The 24244-nt window shown below is 37.8% G+C and overlaps 1 long non-coding RNA gene across 1 annotated transcript; it reads right to left on the reverse strand.

Moving 5' to 3' along the window:
* Positions 1-107: 107 nt before the first annotated feature.
* Gm34185 lies at positions 108-23657 on the reverse strand. The gene is made up of 3 exons (XR_381120.2): positions 23442-23657; positions 15647-15755; positions 108-272 (listed from the first exon to the last, which is right to left on the reverse strand). It is a non-coding gene; the product is annotated as a predicted gene, 34185 (long non-coding RNA).
* Positions 23658-24244: the final 587 nt, after the last annotated feature.

The following is a 24244-nucleotide window of genomic DNA, read 5'->3' on the forward strand; positions in this document are numbered from 1 at the left end:
TCCTCAGTTGACAATTTTCTGTTTATCTCTGTATCCCATTTTTAATAGGGTTATTTATTTCTCTGGAGTCTAACTTCTTGAGTTCTTTATATGTATTGGATATTAGCCCTCTATCGGATGTAGGATTGGTAAATATCTTTTCCCGATGTGTTGGTTGCTGTTTTGTCCTATTTTGAATTCTTGGCAGCAGGTCCAAATTACCTGACCTGTGGGGCAAACTCTTTCTTAGATTCCATCAGATCCTGTTTTCCTCTCAACAATAAACCATTTACCTAGAATGCAATCAAGCAAAAGGTTAAAACAAGCACGTGGTGTTTTTCCTATGTGCTTCTTTTCATTAAGGTACAGATGTTTATTGAATGCCTACAATGTTCCTAACACAAGGTTGGAAACAGTGAACATATGAAAGGTATAGTGGAGGCTTTAAGAGGGACAGCTAACAAGTAAACACACTTGCAGAAATGTCAGCCAAAAAGCAATCCATCCATAAAGGCAAGCCTGGATCACATCACCTCAATCTTCCCTGTAGGACTGCGTACTGGGCCAGGCACTCACCATTGACCTCCTAACTGTAGCTGAAAAGTACAGTGGAACCAAGAAGTCCAGGCCTCTCCCATACTCTCTTTGTCTCAGACATATTTCTAGATTGTTGGATCTTCTTGATAAGAGTAATAATTTATATATTCTGTTAATAATGCTTATTTCTACATTATAAGTAGATGAAGCCTGAAATCACTTGTTATCTAGTGCAAAGCCTAGTATGGAACGTACAGGGTTAACAAATAATTGCTAAATGGTTGTGACTATTTCCAAGTACACAATGGGACTGCCGTTCTTCAAGAGTCTCACAGCAACAGTTTCAAGTGAAAGTTTAATTTTACTTCTTGTTACAGTAAATTCCTGATTTAAATGGAAATTATTCCAGGTAAGGAGAATCTGGATTAGAAAACACAAATTCACCATAGGATGAAGAGCTTTGTAGTCTTCCACAGAGCTTACCCAACACCCCTCTCCATCTCCACAGGCCCCATCTTTGTAGCAAGAAAAGCCGATGTCTCCCTGCACATTACTGTATGTCTGTTTCTAATTTTCCACTAGATCACCAATAATTGTGACAGAGGGGAAATTCAATACATACAAGACTTGGATTTTACCTAAGTTCAGCAAAATATTTAGCTGCATAGATTCTTCTCTTTTAATGCCCCATTTTACAATATCTTGGGAATTTTTGAAAAATAAAAGGCCTTACCCCATCAGATGCTGTCAAGTAAAATTTGTTTAAATATATATTCTGTTTCAAATAATAAAAGGGAAATGAAAAATACTTTAAAATACAAAACCATACATCTTTTCATTGGTTTTACATATTATATAACTAAAATATGCTTATAACTTCTCAAAAACAATGTTTTTCATTGGTAAGGATGCTAGCCTTTATTATCGCATATTGTTTATTTGTTAACAAATTGCCAAGCTATTGGGGTAATGAATGAATTAACTGAAAAAATAAAACTTCTCAAGTTTCATCAGAATAAATCCCAAATGAACTAAATGTTTACATATTTAAAATATGAGATTATAAAATCAAAAAGGAAATATATAAACATTTTAATGTTCTTAAAGTGGAGGAGCAGTTCCTGAGCCAGGCTCCAAACTTACATTAGAGAAAATGCTTAAAATAAAATATGTTTGATTTTAATTTTATATTTCTAAATTTATAATTCTAGAAATATGGCATATTCCAAATGTTTACATATATTCCATATATAATATCAAAAATTCACAATAAAATCTTAAACAAGCTTTAGAAACATAGCTTAGGTATTATGGAAATAAAGAGACCCTTCAGAAGTGAAATTCACTTAAGAGCTAGACTCCAGGAAAATTAGTCAAGCTTGAAAAGGTACAGTTGCTAAAGTATTACATTTTGAATGCACTAATTTAGGGAATTTCAGATGTTTCTATGTGGAACAAGACCAATGGAAATTAAGGCAAACATATGTCCACAAAGCTGAAATCTTGAGATGAGATATTCCATTGTCCAAAATAGTTTTTAAAATAAATATAAATAAATAAATAAATAAATAAATAAATAAGCTTCTAATCCACAAACAAAGACATTAGATTATATCAAGGAGAAAATTCCATGGGGAGACAATCATTTGAGTTTGATAACAGGACTCAGCCTATCATATGCCTGAAAAGCACTTACAACAGACTCGAGTTGCTCTTGACTTTGTCCTACTACACTTGCTTCATGGGACTTGAATGAAATCCTATCCATAGGAGGCACTTTTACCCCAGGCACTGTAGAAATGTTTTCATATATAATACCTAAAACTTCACAATAAAATCTTAAACAAGATTTTAAAACATAGCTTAGGTATCATGAAAATAAAGTTCTCATAGATGAGCTTTGATGACTGTATGCTCACAAGAACTCAGCTGCTGTGAACAAGAGCAAAACAACCAAGCAACTCAAGGAGACCCAGAAATTACTGTGGCTGAGATAACCAAGTGCTAAGTTAAAGTATACAACTTCACTGCTTTTAAAGAAATACAATACAGATAATGAAGAAATAAAAACTATAAAATGGACATTATAAAAAAATGGCAAATATGACTTCTAGAATGCAAAGTCTCACAGTTAAGATTAGAAATACATTTGTCAAGTTAAACAACAAATGAGACAGAATTGAAGTTAGAGCCAGTGAAACCAAGCATGTGTAAATCTGCTTCCATGCAAGCAGCAACAATGATCCAAACCTGGTAAATAATGGGTTGAGAGGGAGAGGTGAGGATGTGAACACACAAACATTCTAAGATCACAGCTAAAAACAGAAAAGATAAAGCAGAATCTCTAGACTTTGAGGAGGGAATAAATCCTCAGATCTTAATTCTAACAATGTCACGAGTGGTAAGTGGAAAGCAAATTCACTGCCAGATGTGCTGAGAAACCACAGCACCTGAAATGAGGAGATCAGTATGTGTGTGCCAAAATGTTCCAATGGAACTAGAAAATCCCTGTTACTTAGTATATTTCCTGTGTCTTTTCTAGCATTCTGCTGTCTTCAAAAAGCAAGCAACCTGCTGTGCTCTCTAGGTTTATAGAAGTACATTCTGTACAATGAGTGTCCTCCTCAGTTGTTCTCCACCTTGGTTTTTGAAATGGGGTCTCTCACTGAGCCTGATCAGAGTGCTCTAGATGCATGCCAGTAAACCATTAAGCACTTAAACTGTACATCTAAAATATAACAATTATTAAAGGGTAATTTCAAAATAAAAGGTTTTATATCTAGTAGGCAAGACATTTATGTTTTAAAATCTACATATAGATTTACAAACCTACAGATAGATTTAATTGAAAAGTATGCCAAACACTAAAAATACAACATTGTATTTTAAAACTACACATGTTTCAGTGAAAAATGAAAGGGCTTTCTACCCCATTAGTCATGCAGACAGTATAAATCAAGGCACCGTGTGACAGCATTTTTTACTGTAACTTAAATATGCACTATATATACATATATATATTTTTAAGTCTAGATTTGCATATGAGAGAAAGCATGTACTATCTGCCTTTCTGAGTCAAGCATATTTGGCTGAATATAGTGATTTGTAGCCACTTTATTTCTATCCACTTTTATCCATTTTCCTGAAAATGTTAATTTTTCCTTTTCTTTTTCTTTACTTCTCTATAAAATTCCTCTGAGCATATGTACCACAACATTTTAATTTTTAAGCCCTTTCTATTTCTTGGCAATTGTGAACAGTGCAATCATAAACATAGATGTGCCTCATCTACATGGTATTTTGAATTTTCTGAGTATATACCCAAGGGTGATATATCCAAGAATTATTTATTAGTGCAATTTTTCTTTTGAACACTTTGGTAACAGATATCAGAAGCACTAATCAGTACTAGTAAACTAAAACTTATGTTACTAGAAATTTCCTCTAATTTTTCGTGTATGAAATAACTGAATTAAAATTTGTTTGTAAGGAATGGTCAGATGTCTGAATGGTTAAAACAACAGCTGCTCTTCCAGAGAACCTGATTTGTATTGTAAGCATACAGACAGCATCACACCACTGTCTGTAACTCCATTTCTGATGCCCTCTCTGGCCTCCATGGACTCAGTATGCACATGGTATACAGACATACATGCAGACAAAACATCCATACACATAAAAATAAAAAAATAATTGTATTTAAGAAACTTTCTTTAGTAATACAAAGTGTTAAATCATTTAAATGGCAAATAATTCAGGACTGGAAAAATAAATTATTGAAATATATATTATCATATATATTTACATATGAAATTATACAAATTTAATCATGTAAAGAAAACACATTGATAATAATGTTAAAATGTAAAGAAAATCAATTGGAATGCAAGTAGACATAGCATGAGTATAACTAGAATGATAATAAGGAACACACAATGAAATGGTGATACTAGTTACCTCTAGATAGTTACATTTGAAACTATTTCATCATTTGGCTTGCCATCATTTTCTATTCAAATTATACATAATAATTTTAAAAGAAAATATTTAAATATAGTACTTAGAAAACTAACACTATATAAAAACCAAATCATATACCTTTTGGAAAGCTTATTCTTTACTTTTGTGGCAAACCTGGCAATTTCTAATGGGATGTCGTGAAGTCTCAAGAATTGTGAAATGTGGTGTCTAACTCAAAAGCTTTAAGCAATAGCAGATAGGGAAGGTTACCAGTGAAACGGTTTAAACATGCCTTATTGAAAAAAAAAAAAAGCCTTATTGAAATATGGCCACAGATTTAATATAAAAGATTCACAAAGCAATAAAAAAAAAAACCCAGAAACTTACTATCAGGAGAAAATAAGAAAAGTTGATAAATTAAGAAAAGGTTATTAAGAATTCATTAACAACATCATTAAATGTGAGCATCCTGCCTTGATGAGGAGATTTAAAACTATAAATTGTTTATACATTGTGCTTTCACTATGGGCATTTGAACTCTCCCCTGACAATACAGTTAATAAGGAGACGAGAGGAGCCTAAGATGCCAGAGCAATTAGTAACAGAACCCAGGGGCTTTCATCACTCTCTCATTGTTTGGAACCTAGCCTAGATCAACAGTGACTAAGAATCATAACTTCCACTTCATTCTAAGCAGTTGCCTGACCCTTTTGCCTGAAGAAAAGTATTCAATCTAAAGAGCTGCCTGCTAAGGTGGCACGGCGAAGAGAGCCCTCAGTGCTACAGAAAGAAAGCCCAACCCTGACTTTCCTCATGCTCTAAGCAAAAGTGCATATATGAAGAGAAGAAACAAAGAACTGAGAATTGTAGAAAGACAGGAGACTTCCAGTACACATCCTGTCATTGAGCTTCAAGCTTTCACACAAGTGCAGATATGCTTTTATTAAGAGTGGTAAACCATGCTATAGTTACAAAGAAAATTAGTTGAACCTCAAGAGCCATTTTGAATTCAGTGCCCTAGTGAGAAAAATCCAAGCATTGTATTCTCCCTAAAGAACAGCCTAAGAGTGGCTCGAAGTCAGCAGCTTCTTTCTCATAACATCTTACATGTTCACAGTGAAATATTTTCCTGTTTGCTTAAAAGTTGTATTAGAAGATAATAAACAATTATGATCCAATTCGCTAACAAATATCCCCTAATGTTCCTGAATCACTCCTAGTCCTTCATGGTGACGACCCAATGAGCTGCATCTTGGCTTTCGTTCCATGACTAAATTTATGTGGCAAGACCTCTTCTTTCCTAGAGATACCACTTCAAATAGTGATTGAATAAATGCTAACTATACATGTCAAGGATCCAAAAATCTGACAAATTGAGAAGACCTCTTGTAGAAATTTAAATTCCAGTTGAAAGCAGGATCCCATAGTTCCCAAGGTCCATCACTAACTAGTATTTATTCATTACTAAATAAGACAAAATGAATAGTAGGAGGCCAGGGGGAAAGGGTGAGAGGTGACTGGGAGGATAAATCTGTCAACCATTTGGGTAAATGCTTTCAGCTAAGATTTGACAAATTTGTAGCAGGAAGCCCTTGCGCATGTGATTTACGACATGCAGAAGTCTGGGGAAGCCTCATCCTGGTAACACAGAGTGACAAGGGCCCAGGATGATCCCCTTGCTTCAAACATTGTCTCCCTGAACTCATCAGAAACATTGTATGACCAGAAAAGAATCAGAGAAAAGACAAAAACCAATGGATACTTTAAAGAAAGATGTTCCCAAAATGAACCCAATTCTGCCTGACTCCAGGTGCTGGCTCTCTGGTTTTTTGGGTTTTTTTTTTCCCCTCAGTCAGAGCTCAGACTTGAAATATGAAAATAAACTAAGTTTGGAGTACCAGGTGCTCTTTAAAAATAAAATATTGCAGGAGGGACCTGAGGGGATTGTTAATAGTCTGGAAAAGGCCTATAATAAACAACTAAGCTCTCTCCAGGCTTCTAAAAAGAATCACCACACAAGGATTCAATTAAAAATATTGTAGGTTCTACAGCATAACATAGTTACTTGGAGTAGCATAAATGCTTTGACTGTTGAGAAGTTAGAAAATGAATTATTCAGCTACTAGTGAAATAAAGTTCTCTACTTGGGCTATGTAAGCCACAAGCCCTACCCACACAGAGGAGTTAAGTGACCAAGCACATCTTAGATGTGTGTATGGCCTCGAGTTTCTGGATCATATTAAATAAAAACTGTTCAAGGGGTCTAAGGAATATTTTGAGTTTCTTTTTTCCCCCCTGTGGCCACAGTTAATTTAAATCCATCCCTTTCTTCTTATTTTGTCAGAAAAACAAAAAACAAAAACAAAAAACAAAAAACTTTTAAGTTTGACTCTTCCCTTTCAAAAAGACACTTTCTTGCCAACTCACAAGATTCTTACTTCTGACAAACTGGGTTTTTGAGTGGCTTGTTAGTCTTTTAGTGAAAAACTATAAAATGGTAGAGACTGAAAATAACATATCTAAAATAAAGAAAGAAGTCATTCTCAACACATGCCAGTATTTCCTTCAAAAAACAAAAACAAATCAAACAAAAACTCTTAGGCATGGCTTCCTCTTCCCCACAGCAGTGGATAAGCCTTGGCCTGTGAGGCCCAAGACCTGACCCATTTCACTATGTGCTTATTTTCCTGTGCAGAGTTCAACTGGTTCAGGTACACAACAGACCCTATCTTAACTGTTACTGGTCATCTGGACAACACACAGCAAAGTTAAAACCCTCCCTGAATCTGTTGGCTCAGGTTCATCCCAGTTCAGAAAGTCCAGGCTTCCTATTCAGTGCTATGGACATACACAGCACTGGGTCCTACCACAGAGCATGGCTCTGATGAACCACAGCTGAGAGTTCATCTGGAAGGACGTGGGCTCTTACCAAGGAAAAGCCACAACTATGGCAAAGCAACGTGTTTGTAGGGATGTCTTGTTTTCTGGTTTCTAAAAGTATTCTCTGGCTGATTGACACCTGTTGAAAACTTAAGGATGATTCTTTCTTCTGTAGTTTACTTCTGCTTTCTTACAGTTCCAAAGCATATGTTTTAAATAATCACACTATTATTCTGTAGGGGTTATTTGCTATAGAGAAATTACAGGTAACCTCAGATTTTGTGGGTTTGAAATTTAAAAAAAAAACACTTTAAAAAATGAATATGGATTTTTTAAAAGGCAAAATTAAGTAGATGCTTTTAGAAATTCAAAATACAAAATGAGGTAAGCGTCTACAAGTTCCTGAAGTTTAATTAACTTCATAATCACCTCTGAGAGGGTGCTCCCCTCCCCACTCCCCCTTCCCTGGGGCCTCGAGTCTCTACAGGATTAGGTGCATCCTTTCCTACTGAGGGCAGACAAAGCAGTCCTCTGCTACATATGTGGGGGTGGGGGGCAGCTGGGTGGAGCGTTGAACCAGCCCATGTATGCTCTTTGGTTGGTGGCTTAGTCTCTGGGAGCTCCCAGGGTTAGTTGAGAGTTCCTATGGAGTTGCTATCCCCTTTAGTTCCTTAAATTCTTCCCCTAACTCTTCTATAGGGGTCCCTGACTTCAGTCTAATGGTTGGCTCTAAGTATCTGCATCTGTCTCAGGCACCTCCTGGAAGGGCCTCTCAGAGAACAGCCATGCTAGGCTCCTGTCTGTAAGTATATCAGAGCATCAGAATAGTGTCAGGCTTTGGTGCCCTCCCCACCCCATGAGATGGATCCCAAGTTGAGCCAGTTCCCTTCAGTTTCTGCTCTATTTTTGTCCCTGCAACTCTTTTAGACAGGAACAATTCTGGGTCAGAAATTTTGTTGATGGGTTGGTAACCCTCTATGTCTACTTGGGGCCCTGTCTTTCTATTGGAGGTGATCTCTTCAGGTTCTCTCTCCCCATTGTTGGGCATTTTCTAAGGTCATCCCATGAGTCCTGGGAGTCTCTCTCATCCCAGGTCTCTGGTACTTTCTAGAACTTTCACCCACCCTCCACTCCCAGAAGCTACATATTTCCATTCATTCTCCTGACCCTCGGGGCTTCTCTCCTGCCCCACCATTCCTGATCCTGCCCCCCTTCCCCCCTCTCCCTCCCATCTTCTACCCAGGTCCCTCCCTCCCTCTGCCTTCCATGATTATTTTATTCCCGCTTCTAAGTGTGATTGAAGCATCCTCACTTGGGCCTTCCTTCTTGTGAAACTTCTTATGTTCTGTGGGTGGTCTTATGGGTATTCTGTACTTTTTAGCTAATATCCACTTAGCAGTGAGTACATACCATGCATGTCCTTTTGAGTTTGGGTTACCTCAATCAGGATGACATTTTTCTAGTTCCATCCATTTGCCTGCATAATTTATGATGTTTCCGGTCTTAATAGCTGAATAGTATTCCGTTGTGAAAATGAACCACATTATATATGTATGTATATAGATAGATAGATAGATAGATAGATAGATAGATAGATAGATAGATAGATCTCACATATCACATTCCTCAATTCATAAATACCACTTGCTCAGTATGTATAATGTTACTGGTATGTTTTCAGGGCTGACCATTTGATATTATATAACTAAATAGGTGTGTTCTTCCCAAAGAAAAGTTATTTTTCCCAGTTTCAGCATTTCTTAGTTGCCAGTAGTTTTTTTGTATAGAGTGGAGGCCTCATGGGCTCACCCACCCACCCACCCATCCTTATCCTCATTGGCATGTCTATTGTTGTCCTAATTCAGCTCAAGTTTAAGCAGTCATGTTGGTGAGACTTTGTAGCATCTGACATTCCTAATAGACAAAATCCCATAGCAAACTCTCAGATTACCTGGCTCTTGAAATCTTTCCAACCACTCTTCTGCAATGGTCCCTAAGCCTTAGGTAAGGGGTGTTTTGTAGGTGTATCTTTTGAAACTGGACTTCACAATACTGCATTTTGTTTGGTTGTGGTATTCTCTAATAGTTTCCATTTTTGCAAAGGTTTATTCTTTGATGGGGGTGAGAACAACACTTATCTAGGTGTATAAGCAGATATTTAAACGCTGGCTTGATAAAGCAGCTGTTGAAGACTCCTCTCCAAGAGCTATGATTTCACTAGACACGTGTTTCCAACACAAAATATTATTTCCCTCTTGTTGAGTCTGATTACAGGATTACTGCTAGTGCCACTGTAGTCTTAGTTTTGTGGTTCATAGGCATCATGGCATATTGCCTACTTCCCTCCTTCAGTTTTCATGGTACCTCTGGTCATGCCACTTTCATGACCAAAGCTAGTGATCAAGCAAGGAGACTTTCAGGTCAATTCTCTAGGTCCTGTATCTGGAGTGCATGGTGTCTTATCAATAAAACCTTACCTTCCACCTCTGGGGTGGGGGTGGGGGCGACCAAGGGCAGTGGCAATGGTCTGTAATGTTTGGAGAACCTTTTTGAACAATTATGACAACTGAAAAGAGGCCTTCTAATGCTTCACATTGGGGTCTTTATTGGATGCTCTTGGAGGGAGCATTTTCCAGATGGGAAAACTTCATTAAAGTATATATGTATACTTATACACAGACTTTTGTGTATTATGGTCTTTTAAGGTAACTGATAGTATGATTCCTTAGGACTCTTTCAAATACCCTTACTGCTATTTTACCCTCCTGTCTCCTTCTGTATTTATCTCCTTTTCCCTTTCTAATTCCCACAACTACCACCATTTTTTTTTTTTTTTTTTTTTTTTTTTTTTTTTTTTTTTTTGGGAATAGACCATTGTTTTTTTATTAGCTTTTAGATCTGTGGCAGTCAGACTTCCAACCTTACACACAAACTGTTGTCTTCAAAGAGGAAAATCACCTTTGTTTCTAAATACAATCTATATTTTTCAATTGAAATGAGTTTATTGGATTCTGAGTTGACCCATGTTGCCTAATTTGATTGAAAGGTCTTCATGACTCAATCCTGGCTTATTTCTCCAGTCTTAATTCCTTTTTTTCTTCCTTTTCTTTGTGATGAACTAGTGTGTCTGCCTTGAAGGCTCTCTGAGTCTTTACAGAGCCATTTCCTTCACTGCTATGGCTAACTCTCCAGAGCTGAAGCAGGTGCCCTCTGGCTTCCCTATGCTGAGTGGACTGCCTCGTCCCGCTGCTTTCTGCCACATGACATCAAGGAAGAACTAACTACTTACATAGAAATCTAAGCCTCAGAACCACAATATTCTTAAAACATTTAATCCAGCACCATCTATAGAAAAGATAAGGAGACAGGAGAAAACTTTTTAAAGCAAATGAATAATTTGTAAATGCAAATAACATATGTAAATGCTAGTAGAGAGGACTTCCATTCCAATACAAAGAAATGAAAATGTTTGAGGTGATGAATATTCCCATTTTCTGATCTTACACTGTATGCCTATACAGAAGTATCATATTGCACCTATAAGTATATACCACATTAATTAGAACTTTAACAATGAAATAGATAACACACTCACAAATGTAAGTAATTGATAATTTTGTACCTAATTTTGATAATTAAGTCTTAATTTCTACTCATAAATTACAACATCCAAATGTATTTAATAATTTCAAATAAAATTCATTAGCTTTTAGCCAGCTCATAAGCACCTAATTAAATCTAATTACTCAATTAAACACTGGTAAGTCTGTAAAAGAGTAAAATAAATAACTTCGTCTACATCATGGCCCATAAATAATTGAGTTTTTAGGTTTTATTTTTTACAGAATTTACTGACTTCATGAACTACATAAAGACCAGACAGTAACAAATTGTAATGATTTTGTAATTTAGGAACACTCAGTCAGTTTCAAATATATAACCAAGAGATATCTCCTATAAGTATTATTTCCACAAAATGAGTGCTAGCCTAATTTAATACATTATTATAAACAAATAATATTTAAATGCAGTTCACTATGATTTGCAAAGAACTTTAGGGTTTGATCATATCGTAAACATTTTGTTTTTTCAAATTTCACTATTTTCCAAATAAATTACAGTCTCAAAATAATAAGACAGTTTTAGAAAACTAAAACACAAGCAAAATAGACCCGTAAGAGGAAATGGATGAGCATTTGTTGCTAACCATTTTTGACAAGGAAATGGGAGAGAACAAAGTTTTCTTGACAGTATTTTCTGTGAGGTATGCTCTGAGATTCTTCTGCCAAGCTACAGCTTCCAAGTCAAACAAAATCATTCAGTTATTCATCCAACATGTGTTCATGAAGAATCATTTTCCATGACAATCATTGACATAGAAGCAAGCACCTCTTCTTGGGGGATAGGGAGAGTTAAGGGTCAGTTGGGATGAATGTTTGACAGTAGTTTATCATTACAGACAAGCTGAATTTCTTGTGTTACCTCTATTTGTCTCTTTACTTTATTTTATAAGCTATTTCCCAGGCCTAGATAACTATTATATCTCTCACATTTACAGTACATGTCTCAAAAGACAATAGCCAGTATTCTAAAATCAATTACATTTAAAGAAATTGATGGCATTTGCTCCTAAGAAACATTATCAGCAACTTGCTCTCCTCCCATCCCCGACTCTCAGCCCCTATCCATTTCCTCCTATGTTTTCTCCAGTTCCAGTCAGCTAATTGTACTAGCACCCAGCTGATCTCCCAAAAAAGAAAGCTAAGAATCCTGTGAGCTTTCTTCTTCACACCATAGCTGTGTCTAGGCTATCTTCCCTCAACACCTAACCTTAGTTCCATAACATCCACTCTAGTCACTACACAACTGCAAGCAGGTCTCCAACCACCTGAAACATCACACCTACCTCAAAAATCCATTCATTTTAAATCCAAAAATCCTTTCGAGGCAGGTAAGCATAGGGGATAATTTAGAAACCCAACTCTCTGCTTCCTGTTTTCTTTGTTGTTAATGAAGGAAATCTCCATCACATCTGTGCCTTTAACACTTATCTTCAAACTCAACCAACACTGGCTGAAGTATACCTGCCTCTTCAAAACCTCCTCCTTTATTCCTTCAGTGAGACCCACATCAAGATATCACTAGACATCTGATATGCACTAGTCAACCCTATATAAATCTGTCACTTAACTTAATTTTTCTACTGCCATCTTGGGGGCTTTAAAAAAAAAAAGAAAAAGGGAAAGACAATTCACTGCCATATAATAAAACAGTCTCTTTTCCTGCTGCTGTTGTCCCTAATGAATAGTTTTTTTTTTATTCCAAAACTACTGTTCTATTTTTTTCTTCTCATTAACAATGTTTATAGCCATTGTTTGAATGACTATGGTCATGGTTGGCCCCTTGTACTAGCTAATAGAACTCTTTATTTTGCTCTACATTTTTTGGTCTTGTCTCCTTATATAACTAATCCGTTTTGCTTCACCAAACATTAAATAGATTCAGCTTCAAAACATCACAAACATTACAAAACATCACACAAAATATCAATGATGATATTTGTTAAGATGAGAATACACTCAAAACATGCCCATGTAGGCTAAAATAACTTCTACTAGGTGCCTTCCCATCTCCTTCCTCAAACCCCTTTTGCAGCAACCATGACCTACACATTTCTCAATGTTATTAACAACATCCTACAGTCCAATCTTTACCATGTTGTCTGATTGATCCCAGCAATGACCTCACTCCTTTCAATTTTCTATGTTAGTTAATTTTCCCATCACTGGGACAAAATAACTAATCAAATGAAGTAAAGGAAGGAAGCATTTATTTTAGTTCAAACTGGTTTGAGGCTATAACTCATCACAGCACAGACAGCAGCTGAGCTGGAGTAGTCACACACACTGTGTCCCAGCCAGGAAGCAGAGGCAGGGATTTGTCCACTTCCTAATTTTTATTCAGTTTCTGACTGAGGGATAGTGCCCCTCACATACAGCGTGGGTCTTCCCTGTTAGTCTAAACTTTTCTGGAAACATCTTTAGACAGTTCTCACAGAAGAATCACATATTCAGAGATATGTATCTACGATGATTCTAAATCCTATCAAGTTGATCAAGGTTAAATATCACTTTAACAAAACTAAAGAAGCAGAAGTCTTATTATGCTAGAATTTCCTGGCCTTAGAGGGTTATTTTATCAATTGTTTTCACATCCCAAGGACTGTCCTTAGAATTCGAAAACCAATGGGGGAGTCCTCAGAAAGTCTATAAGAGTGACTCTAACTGAGCTTCCTGAAAGTGGGGGATATGGAGCCTGAATTGGCCACTTCCTGTAGCCAGTCAAGACTCCTAGTGGAGGGATAAGGACACCAACCCACTCATAAAATCTATGACCCAAAATTTGTCCTGTCTACAAGAAGTACAATGACAAAGATGAAGCAGAGACTGAGGAATGGCCAACCATTGACTAGTCCAATTGGCCCATCCCATAGGCAAAAAACCAGTCCCCAACACTATTGATACTGTTATGCTTGCAAATAGGAGCCTACCATAACTGTCTTCTGAGAGGTTCTACCCAGCAGTTGACTGGAACTAATGCAGAGACCCGTAGCCAAACCTTAAACAGAACTCAGGGAGTATTGTAAAAGAATCAGGAAAGGATTGAGAGACCCAGAGGGGATAGGGGCCCTACAAGAAGACCAACAGAGTCAACTAACCTGGACCCTTGGGAGTTCCCGGAGAATGAACCACCAACCAAAGATCATACAAGGGCTAGACCTAACCACTCCCCCTGATATGTGTGTGTGTGTGTGTGTGTGTGTGTGTGTGTGTGTGTGTGTGTGTGTAGCAGATGTATAGATTGGTCTTCATGTGGGTCCCCCCCAAACTACAGCACTGTCTGTGACTCTGCTGCCTGCCTGTGGATCCTGTTCTCCTAACTGGGCTGCCCTGTTTGGCCTCAGTGGGAGAGGATGTCCCTAGGTCTTTAGTGACTTGATGTGCCAGGGTGGGTTGGTACCTCCCTCTTCTGAGAGGAGAAGGGAAGAGAGGATGAAGGAGGGGCAATGTGAAGGGGAACAAAGAGAAAAGGGCTGTGATCAAGTTATAAAGTGAATAAATAAACAAACAAACAAACAAACAAACAAGGAGAAAAGTCTGTGGTAACTCGTGAACTTCCAATAATCCAAGTACATTTAAATTCACTTACAGTGATTGTAAAACCACCAAGTCCTATATTTACTGCTTATTACTGAGCTATTATACTTAAAAAAAAAAAATACTGTTCCCAGTGATTTAGGGAACAAAGAACAAAAGGAATCTTTAGCTGACATGATTTTAAAACAAATGTCTGATCATGACTATCCTGATTTTTTTCTTTCTGGAACCATTCATTGCTGCCTTGTAGTTGAGTCTTGTATTTGGTCTCTACATTTTAAAACTATTTGTCAATTTTATTTCTTCAAAGGGCTTCAGCAGTGCCATCTCCAGATGATCCCTATGTAAGGCTTTCAACCTTTCTGGTTAGAAGCCCCATCTTCCTTCAGCTCCAGACCAGACAATGCAGACCTAGACTTCCCCTAACTGTGGTTCTACCCCATGCAGCCCACAGAGCCCCTAAAATAACAATTGGTAAGGGTCACACATTGCCCCTGCTCAGTTCTAAAAAACTGTTACTAAAGAGAAATTCTCCATAAGACTAAGGTTCTTGATATAAGGAATATGGCCCTGGATTGAGAAACCAGAAAAGTTCCAAACAGGGAATTTCTACAATATAATCCTGACCAGATCCCCCTACCTGGAGTCAAACCAGCCATTTGTGTGGTAAGAACTGCATGCTCTGGATCCTGTCAAAGGAAGGATGAGTTCCAAGTGCAAGCTACCACAGCCTACTGTTCTGAGAAAAACATTTTCTGCCTTCAGCTGCTACTTTCTTGTTCTCTGTCCAATCATGTTTACCTTTCCACAAAGGATGAAGGAAAGAAAAGGGGGGTGTGGGGGGGAGTTGGAGAATGGGATGAGAAGGAAGAAAACGAGAAAAGGTGGTGAGAGAAGAAGATAGGACCAGACTACAGAGCATATTACTATAAAAATAATGCAAAAGGTAATCACTGGGGAAAACAGACTGAGCGAATTGTCTGTCCAACGGGTGTTGAGTTTAAGATAAAAATTTCCAGTAAGAAGTAATGGGGAAGAAACCAAAACAGATATAAGCATTCATAATAAAGAGGCAGAAAAGAGTTGCTGAGGCAAAAGTGTTCTGCATAAATGTAAATAGAGTATATTCTCACCTTGGTCCCTTAAAAGGATGAAAACAGCCCTTGCCTTCGTGGAGGCCCGGTGAAAGAGATATTATCCATCTCACTCCACAGACATGAATTTCAGCACCATTCAATGTTTCTATAAAGATTAGAAATACACCTCAGTCAAATGTGTGATGGATGTTAAGTAGATAGATGGTGCTGATGAAGCCTAACTTTGTCAAACAGACAAGGAAGGCTGGGATTGACAAGCTGATCAGAGTCACACTCACCTGTGATGCCAGAACTCAGATAGTGACAGCCAACGGATCTGGAGTTCAAGGATGACCTTAGGACTACAAAGCAAGACCCTATATCAAAATAAATGAATTTGAAATGAGAAGGAAGGAAATGAGAAGGGAAGAAAGGGGAGAGGAAAGACGTTTCTTCTGATCTTTGACTCTTCCACTGCCAAGTGTGAATTTGAACACCTCATCTCCTCGGTAAGCCTCTTCATGGAGCAGGGGAAATGGATCCCCATTTTTCTATAAAGAGGATCCATCTGCTCTTATGCTTTGAAAACCCTCTCTGAGCTTGTCATTCTTCCAACTGAACTGAACAAATTCAATACAATTTTATAATTCTTGACCCTTTTAAAAATTAACTGCAATGGAAGCATCTGCTTGAACAGAGATCTTAAGGAAAGAAAAGGACTGAAATCCAAGCAATATCCATGTAAAGTGTGTCTTGTGGGTAAGTAAACTTTTAACCTCTTACCTTGAATGAATGGATTTCCTTATTTGACCTATTTAATCATCAGTAAAAGTCAGACATGTCATTCCGTAGATTTTGTCTGCTAGCAGAATACTATAAATTCTAAATGGAAAGTATTTTCTTTGGTCTTTCCACATTCTGCAATGAGAAAGAAGTTAATACTAGTTTATCAAAATGATTTATGTTTTAAATTCCTCAAAGAGTAGAGAGAAAATAATAATGTCCATTCCATTTTAGGCTTTGGTCTCGAGAGTTGCGTTGATATAGGTTATGGCATACTCTGGGATGTGGAGAGGGCAATAATAAATCATTCTTACTGAAGCTATTATACATTTTCTACAATTACAGATTTCAACATATGTAAAGTTTTGATGGTTTTGTTTGGACCATCATCTCCTAAAGATTAGTTTAAGTATTTCCGAAGAGGTTTTAAGACCCAATTTAACTATAATCAAGACACAATTAAGTAGTCACTAAAGGACAGGTGAGAAATATCTATGTGGTTAAAAAAAAAAAAAAAAGGGCTGGTGAGATGGCTCAGTGGGTAAGAGCACCCGACTGCTCTTCCGAAGGTCTGAAGTTCAAATCCCAGCAACCACATGGTGGCTCACAACCATCTGTAACATGATCTGACTCCCTCTTCTGGAGTGTCTGAAGACAGCTACAGTGTACTTACATATAAATAAATAAATAAATCTTTAAAAAAAAAAAAAAAAAAAAACACAGAAAGAGGGAAGTTTTTCAGTCTTAAAAACAAATTTTATTATCGTGGTGAGTGTATGAGGGTCTGCATGGCCCTGATCTTGTGTAGGGGTCAGAGGCAGATCTGGAAACCGGGTTCTTTCCTACATTTGTGTGACTTCTGGGAATGGAATCCTGATCATCATGTGTTCGTAGCCAGAGCTTTACCTACAAACCCATCTGACTGGCACCCCACAAATCAGTTAAATGACTTTATTTTAATGTTGCAAAATATAACATTGAAAGTTCTTAAAGTTAACAAATTATTATGGAAAGGTTCCAAGCAGGCAATGAGGAATAACATTGGTTCAATTCTTTAAATTGCATATTGAGGGGAAATTAGTCATTTAAGAGAGTTTTTGTAATTTCATGCTCAGTAACAACAATTATCTTGAAACCCTATCAAGCTGGAGGAGGGTTCCAAAAAAGTTAAGTCTGAAAGGAAGGAGGGAACATTTGTAGCTGAAAACAAAACAAAGCTTCCCATCTGTGTCCACCTCGGAGGTTGCCTCACAGGACCTGGGAACTTGCTAGAAAGCAATCTTCCTCAGGGCTTTACATCATGCATTTCATCTCTCCAAGGAAATTCTAATTACTGGTTCCAATCACTTCTGATTGATTTGACTTTTATTTGTCCAAGATATTCTTTGCTCTATGATGAAATCAAGCCTCTAATAAAATTCCAAATATTTCAGAACAATTTACCAGCTCCAGATGACTGAAAGTTTTCTCATGTCCATCTGGCATTCAGGAAAAAAGCTTCACAAAGTAGATTCTGAGTAATGATACATCTGGCAGTCACTAAAACAAAGGACTCACCAATGACATACTTGATGTCGATTAATCTTTCATAAATGCAAACTTGTCAATATTCTTTGAGATCCAAGCTTCAATACCAGCCTCACACATTTTAGTGAACTGATCTTCCAACATGTGGCTTCATGTTTAGAGGACATTTTGGAAATCAATTGCATAAACACACATTATTTTCAGCAAGCACATTTAGAATTACTGGCAAGCCAGGCATAGTAGAATTACATTGATAATTCGGGAGGTGAAAGCAGTAGGATCAAGAGTTCAAGGACATCTTTTGCTATATAGCAAGTTCAGTGCAAGCATGAGATACATGAGACCATGTCTCAAAGATGTATGTATATAAACATAATATTATGTTATAAAACAAATATATATATAGTGGAGAGACAAAAACAGTATGGGGTGTGGTGTTTTGGGCAGGGGGAGATGTAGCTCAGCCTGGCCTCTCCTACTTCAGCCTTCTAAGTGCTGGGATTATAGGACTGTGCTGTGTTCCAAGTTTGGTCCCTGGGGGGGTTAGGTTGTTTTATTCTCTTAAGAAACTATTAAGTGCTGAAAGTTTACTTGAGTTGTTCCTTTCTTTTGTCTTTACATAAACTCCAATTCAATGATGAAAGAACACAGAGTGGGAGAATTTCAGCACTAAAAAGGAGTCCCCATCACATTCCTGGGTTTGCTTGACTAGTAAGTATATTAGAAACCATATGTGTGCCTATCGAGAAAATATTGTCATGGACAATAATGTTCACCTTAGCTATTCAAAAATATTGAATTTTTAAAGCATCAATATGGAGAAAGACCAAGGAAAATAATTAATTTGATCAGCATTTTTCTTGGAGGTGATCAGTTTTTATCAATCTACTAAGAATACTACTACATAACAATAAATTATTCTGTAATATTAATCAGTTAATTCATCCAAATTCTGGCTATAGTTGTTACTTCTTCTGCACACATACTTTTACAAAATGAGAAGATATTATCATTGCCTGATTTGGCTACATGGCCATAACTGTCAGATAATTTAATGATGTATGTCTTAGTCTCTAAGAATGTAGAGATAACCACTGAGATTCCTCATTGTATTCAATTAGCTTATACCTCTATGAACCTTTCTTAGAAATAAGGCCTACTTACAAGGAAAATTTGATCTAGATACATGCTTCAAAAATTAGAGTCTTTAGACACATTGGCTTCTCATGGTCTTCAATATCTAACACTCCTCTGAAATTGTGAATTCTTCCCACCAAACAGAGCTTTAAGCCTTTAAAACTCTCAGATTCTTTTAAGTTCAGAGTAATTTATCAAGTCAAATCTATTGTTCAACTACAACCTGTTCAAGCCTATTCGTCCATCCTTGTATCCTTGTAGTTGATATGGCTACAGTCTTTGTTGTTGGCTTCTTTTTTGTGTCCCTGGTGAACTGAGTTCCACAGGTAGAGAGAAGTAATGTAGATAACCCTTGCAGCTGCACTCCCAGCACCAGATCAGCTGACTTTGAACCCTCACTGTATGATGCAGGTAAGTTATGTACTTATTACCTACCTCAGTCTCCTTTTTGCATAAGGAGAATGTAATAAAATTAAGAAGCTGAGTCATAGTCTAATAGTTTCTGGGTCAATAGGCATGCTGAATATTAGTTATTACTACTTAATAGTAAGAGGTAGTCTATCATATGTTTAATTTTTGAAATTCAAAATATTAAATATTTCAGAGCCTCACAAATTTAGAAGATATTTTCAGATGTTGAAGGCCCTATTCCAAATATTATTTTACTTTAAGATACTGCTTACTAGGGGATCCATACAGTCCCATGGCCTAGAGAGTAAACCACAGCAGATCTGTGCCCACAGTTTGCTGCTTCTAAAATATCTCAGAAAAGAGAGAGAGATACAACAAAAACATGAAAAACTTTAGACGTTAATTTGTTTGGCCTGGAATGAATATGATTTCCTAAGCTCAGGTCAAAGAGCAGTGAATGATAGACCACCAAGATTGAGAATAGCAACAGTGATAAGAAAGTCACAAAGGCTTTTCTTTATGCATATTTTTAATACGTGTCAAACATCTAGTGTAAAAAAAAAATCACTCCCCTTTCCCTGTTTAACATATGAGGAAACTGAGACATAGAGAGGTTAAGTTCAGAGTTCACATAGCAGAGAAATGCCAGTCAAGACTTCAATGCAGGCCTGCAAGGCTCTATGCCAGTATGTTAGTTATCTTAGGGCGTGTCTGCCATTCCTAAGCCATTCTATGTGACTGTAAAAGATTTGATGCTATGATTAGCAAACTCAAGGCACACACTCTCCATTAAACCAGAGGAAGAAAAAATAAATCTCACATAAATCACATAGAGAAAAAAAATGTTCTCTATCAAACTATGGTGTCTGGATTCAAGGTTATGTATGATCCAGGCAAAGGATAAATGAAGTAAAAACATCTTAGGCTTCCCAGCTCTCAGCTTTCCTGAAGCTCACAAAGGCAAGTCTAGAGGTTGGAGGTCTTAGCATCACTGCTAGAATTTCCAAAGAAGAAAAGGTGGTCTATGTCACTAGCACACACTAGTGCCACTGGCACACAAAAGCAGACCACTACCAAAGGCTGTGATTCAGTTATGTTGCCATGTTTGTTGTTATGGTACTGACCCTTTCCCTACTTAACTACACTACTGAGCTTGCAGGTTTTCATTCTGTGTACATTTCAATATGCTCCATGAACAGACCTCAACAAACAAGCTCTTATACCATATGTCTTTGGTTTCCAAAATTTAAAAAAAAAAAAAAAAAAAAAAAACTAAGAGGCTATTCACAGAAGAGAGATAAGAAGCAGGCAAGAACAGTGTGAGAACTGTGTTCACAAATGTGTGAGAAGAGCAGAGCACAGCACATGGGAACAGTGAACATAGACTGCACTTCCTTCAGGGTCTGGACTATTATTAGGTGGCAGAACAGTTTCCCCAAAGAAACAAACGAAACAGGTCATTCTTTCAGTTCTTGTTAGTCCTACATGGGATGATGGTCCACCATGAAACAAGAGGCACCAAGCATCATTGCTGCTTGCAACACCTCTACACTAGTAAGGACACTGTTAGGACAGGAAGTGACACCTGAATAATATCCTGTTAGGGTGGAGCACCAGATGTTCTGATATCTAAAAGCAATTATTCAAGTGTTTTTGATATTCTCCATGGGTTTCTTATTCTAGCCTCAAAACAACCTCAAGGGGCCAGTAAGATGACTCAGCTGAGTAAGGGAGCTTGCTGCCAAGCTGACAATCTGAGTTCAGTCCCTGGGGCCCACATGGTGAAAGGAGGGAAGTGACTCCCACAGGCTGTCCTCTGACCTCTGCACATGTGGCATGCACACATGTGCATACACACACACACACAAACATATATACACACACATCATTTTAAAAACCTTAGAAGTAGAAAATCATATCCTTCCACTTGACCAAAGCAGTAACTTTTTAGAAATTGTAACAAAAAAAAATAAATTTTCTCAAAGCAGATTTTTAAGTAGAAAAGGGACAAAATATCAGAAAGTCAGAAACTTCATCAAAACTGAAAACACTGACTCCACAGTTAGAGGAAACACAAGAAAAAGACAAGAAGAACATACTCAACTTGTATAAAGCACTGGAGAGATGACTGGAAAATCACTTCCACAACTAATCAGGCAAAATCAATAAAGAAACCAACAAAACCTTTGGACAAAGTCTTTAAAAGGAAGGTTTATCAATAGACAAGTGAAAAATGCTTGTGTTAGAAACACAAGAAATCTGTAGTGTGAAACTGCACAAGACTCCTTAGCCACCAGAAGAGATGGTGCTGTAAATGTCAAGTACCAAGTGTCAGTAAAGATACAGAGCAAAGTGGGAATGGAAGATGAAAAGTACCGTGTCCTTTACTTATGAAGATAAACATACAAAACACCCATGGAAGGAGTTACAGAGACAAAGTTTGGAGCTGAGATGAAAGGATGGACCATGTAGAGACTGCCATATCCAGGGATCCACCCCATAATCAGCATCCAAACGCTGACACCATTGCATACACTAGCAAGATTTTATCGAAAGGACCCAGATGTAGCTGTCTCTTGTGAGACTATGCCGGGGCCTAGCAAACACAGAAGTGGATGCTCACAGTCAGCTAATGGATGGATCACAGGGCTCCCAATGGAGGAGCTAGAGAAAGAACCCAAGGAGCTAAAGGGATCTGCAACCCTATAGGTGGAACAACATTATGAACTAACCAGTACCCCGGAGCTCTTGACTCTAGCTGCATATGGATCAAAAGATGGCCTAGTCGGCCATCACTGGAAAGAGAGGCCCATTGGACACACAAACTTTATATGCCCCAGTACAGGGGAACGCCAGGGCCAAAAAGGGGGAGTGGGTGGGTAGGGGAGTGGGGGTGGGTGGGTATGGGGGACTTTTGGTATAGCATTGGAAATGTAAATGAGCTAAATACCTAATAAAAAATGGAAAAACAAAAAAATACAAACAAAAAAAAACATACAATTCTACTCCTCCGATATTCACCTAAAAGAAAATGTTCATGCCTACTCAAAAATTTCTAAATGAATACCCAGACAAGCTTTACTTATAAACAATCCAAAGATCAATTAAAAAGCCAGCAGAAAATCTGAGGGACAACCATACAACTGAATGCCATGCAACAATGAAAAAAAAAAAAAAAAAAAAAAAGAACTTCTAACAAGGGTTCATCTCAAAAGCACAGAGTGAAGAAAAACAGATCCAAAGCAATTATATACTGTATGATTCTATTTACGGGAACTTCTGATGGGAACAGCTGCAGAGATCCAAAGGTACGCACAGAAAGATCAATCCATCGTTTTTACAATAATCCAGATGGAAAATGCTAAATCAGGGTGGCTGCAAAGATATGAGAAATGGTCCAGTTCTGAATCTATCTCAGAGAGAAAGTCAGCATAGTTTTCTAAAGAACTCAATGAACTATGCAAATAAATGAAGCTGGCTGGACATGGGCAGGAGGAGAGATGAAATTCCGATTGATTGAGATGGTGAAACTGATGGGTGGAGCAGCCTGAGGGAGAGGATGCGGCTGGAATGTGTTCGGTCTGAAATGCCCATCAGATGTCTAAATTAAGGCAGTAAACCAGCAAGTGGGTGTGCAGAAAGATCACTGCACTGCAGATGGAAGATTGGGAGCTTTTTACCTCATTGCTCCAAAGAACGAGCTGAAATGAGTTTAAATAAGCAGACACATAGAGAGATATTTTTACTGTCTGGTAACAGAGAATCTGTTTTTTCAAAGAAAAGCGGTTTGGGGACATTGGTGACAAGTAGGGTCAGGGAAACTTAGTAGTAAATGTCTTTGCTACAGTCATCAACGCCTTCCATACTTAGTAAGTTCTGCAGATCTGATCCTGTGCAGTACTGGATAGCCTGTCACCAGTACTGGTCAGGATCACCATTGGATGTCAATATCTACTTAACCCACCCACCCAGAAGACAGAAGAGCCGTAATCACCTGAAAGCTGCTCTCCAGCAGTCTCTACCAACTTGCCACTTCCACAGCCTCTGCAATATGCCCCTGGACAGGGCAGTCCTTAGCTCCTCCAAGTTAGCAGGTTCTGTTACTTCTCAAATTGCATTTGGTGACTTCGTTCTTAAAAGGCATATCTGAAACCAAAGGGAAGTAACTGCCTAACTGTGGGGTGGGAGAAGCTATCAGGAATAGCTGCAATTTGTGTGGTATGACTTGATAAAGGGGGGTGGGGCGGGACTCTCTCTTCAGATTCCTGAAATTCCACCATTATTATGAAAGACGCAAGAAAAATGCCTAATTTAATTTGGATGGGCAGTAATCAGGAGAAATGAGAAACTGTAGATAAGGAAGGAAGGAGAGGAGTTCACACACACGGACACACACACACACACACACACACACACACACGGGGTTGGGGGTGGAGGCAAGACACACACCTCAGGATGGCACATATTTTGTTAACATGAGTTCCATTTGGCTCACTCCTAACACCTAGCACCTAGTAGGCCCAGAAATGAACACGTTCATTCTCACCTTTCACCATTTGAGGAAGCTGACAAAACACACCCCCTCCAAAAATAAAAATCTGAAATGAAAAATAAAGGACCAGTTCTGTTAATAGCTTTAATTTATTCTCCCAGGAATCACTTGTTGAGCTAAAAGGAATTTAAGCCATTTCTGCAAAGTCTAAAAGCTCCATGGAAGTGATATTTCGATATTAGTTGTGTCTCAAATTCCTGTGAATCAGGGTACCAAGGGGCCTAATGCAGAGGATAACTGGGCCC

The sequence above is a fragment of the Mus musculus genome, chromosome 11, assembly GCF_000001635.26.
Source record: "Mus musculus strain C57BL/6J chromosome 11, GRCm38.p6 C57BL/6J".
Classification (NCBI taxonomy): Eukaryota; Metazoa; Chordata; class Mammalia; order Rodentia; family Muridae; genus Mus; species Mus musculus.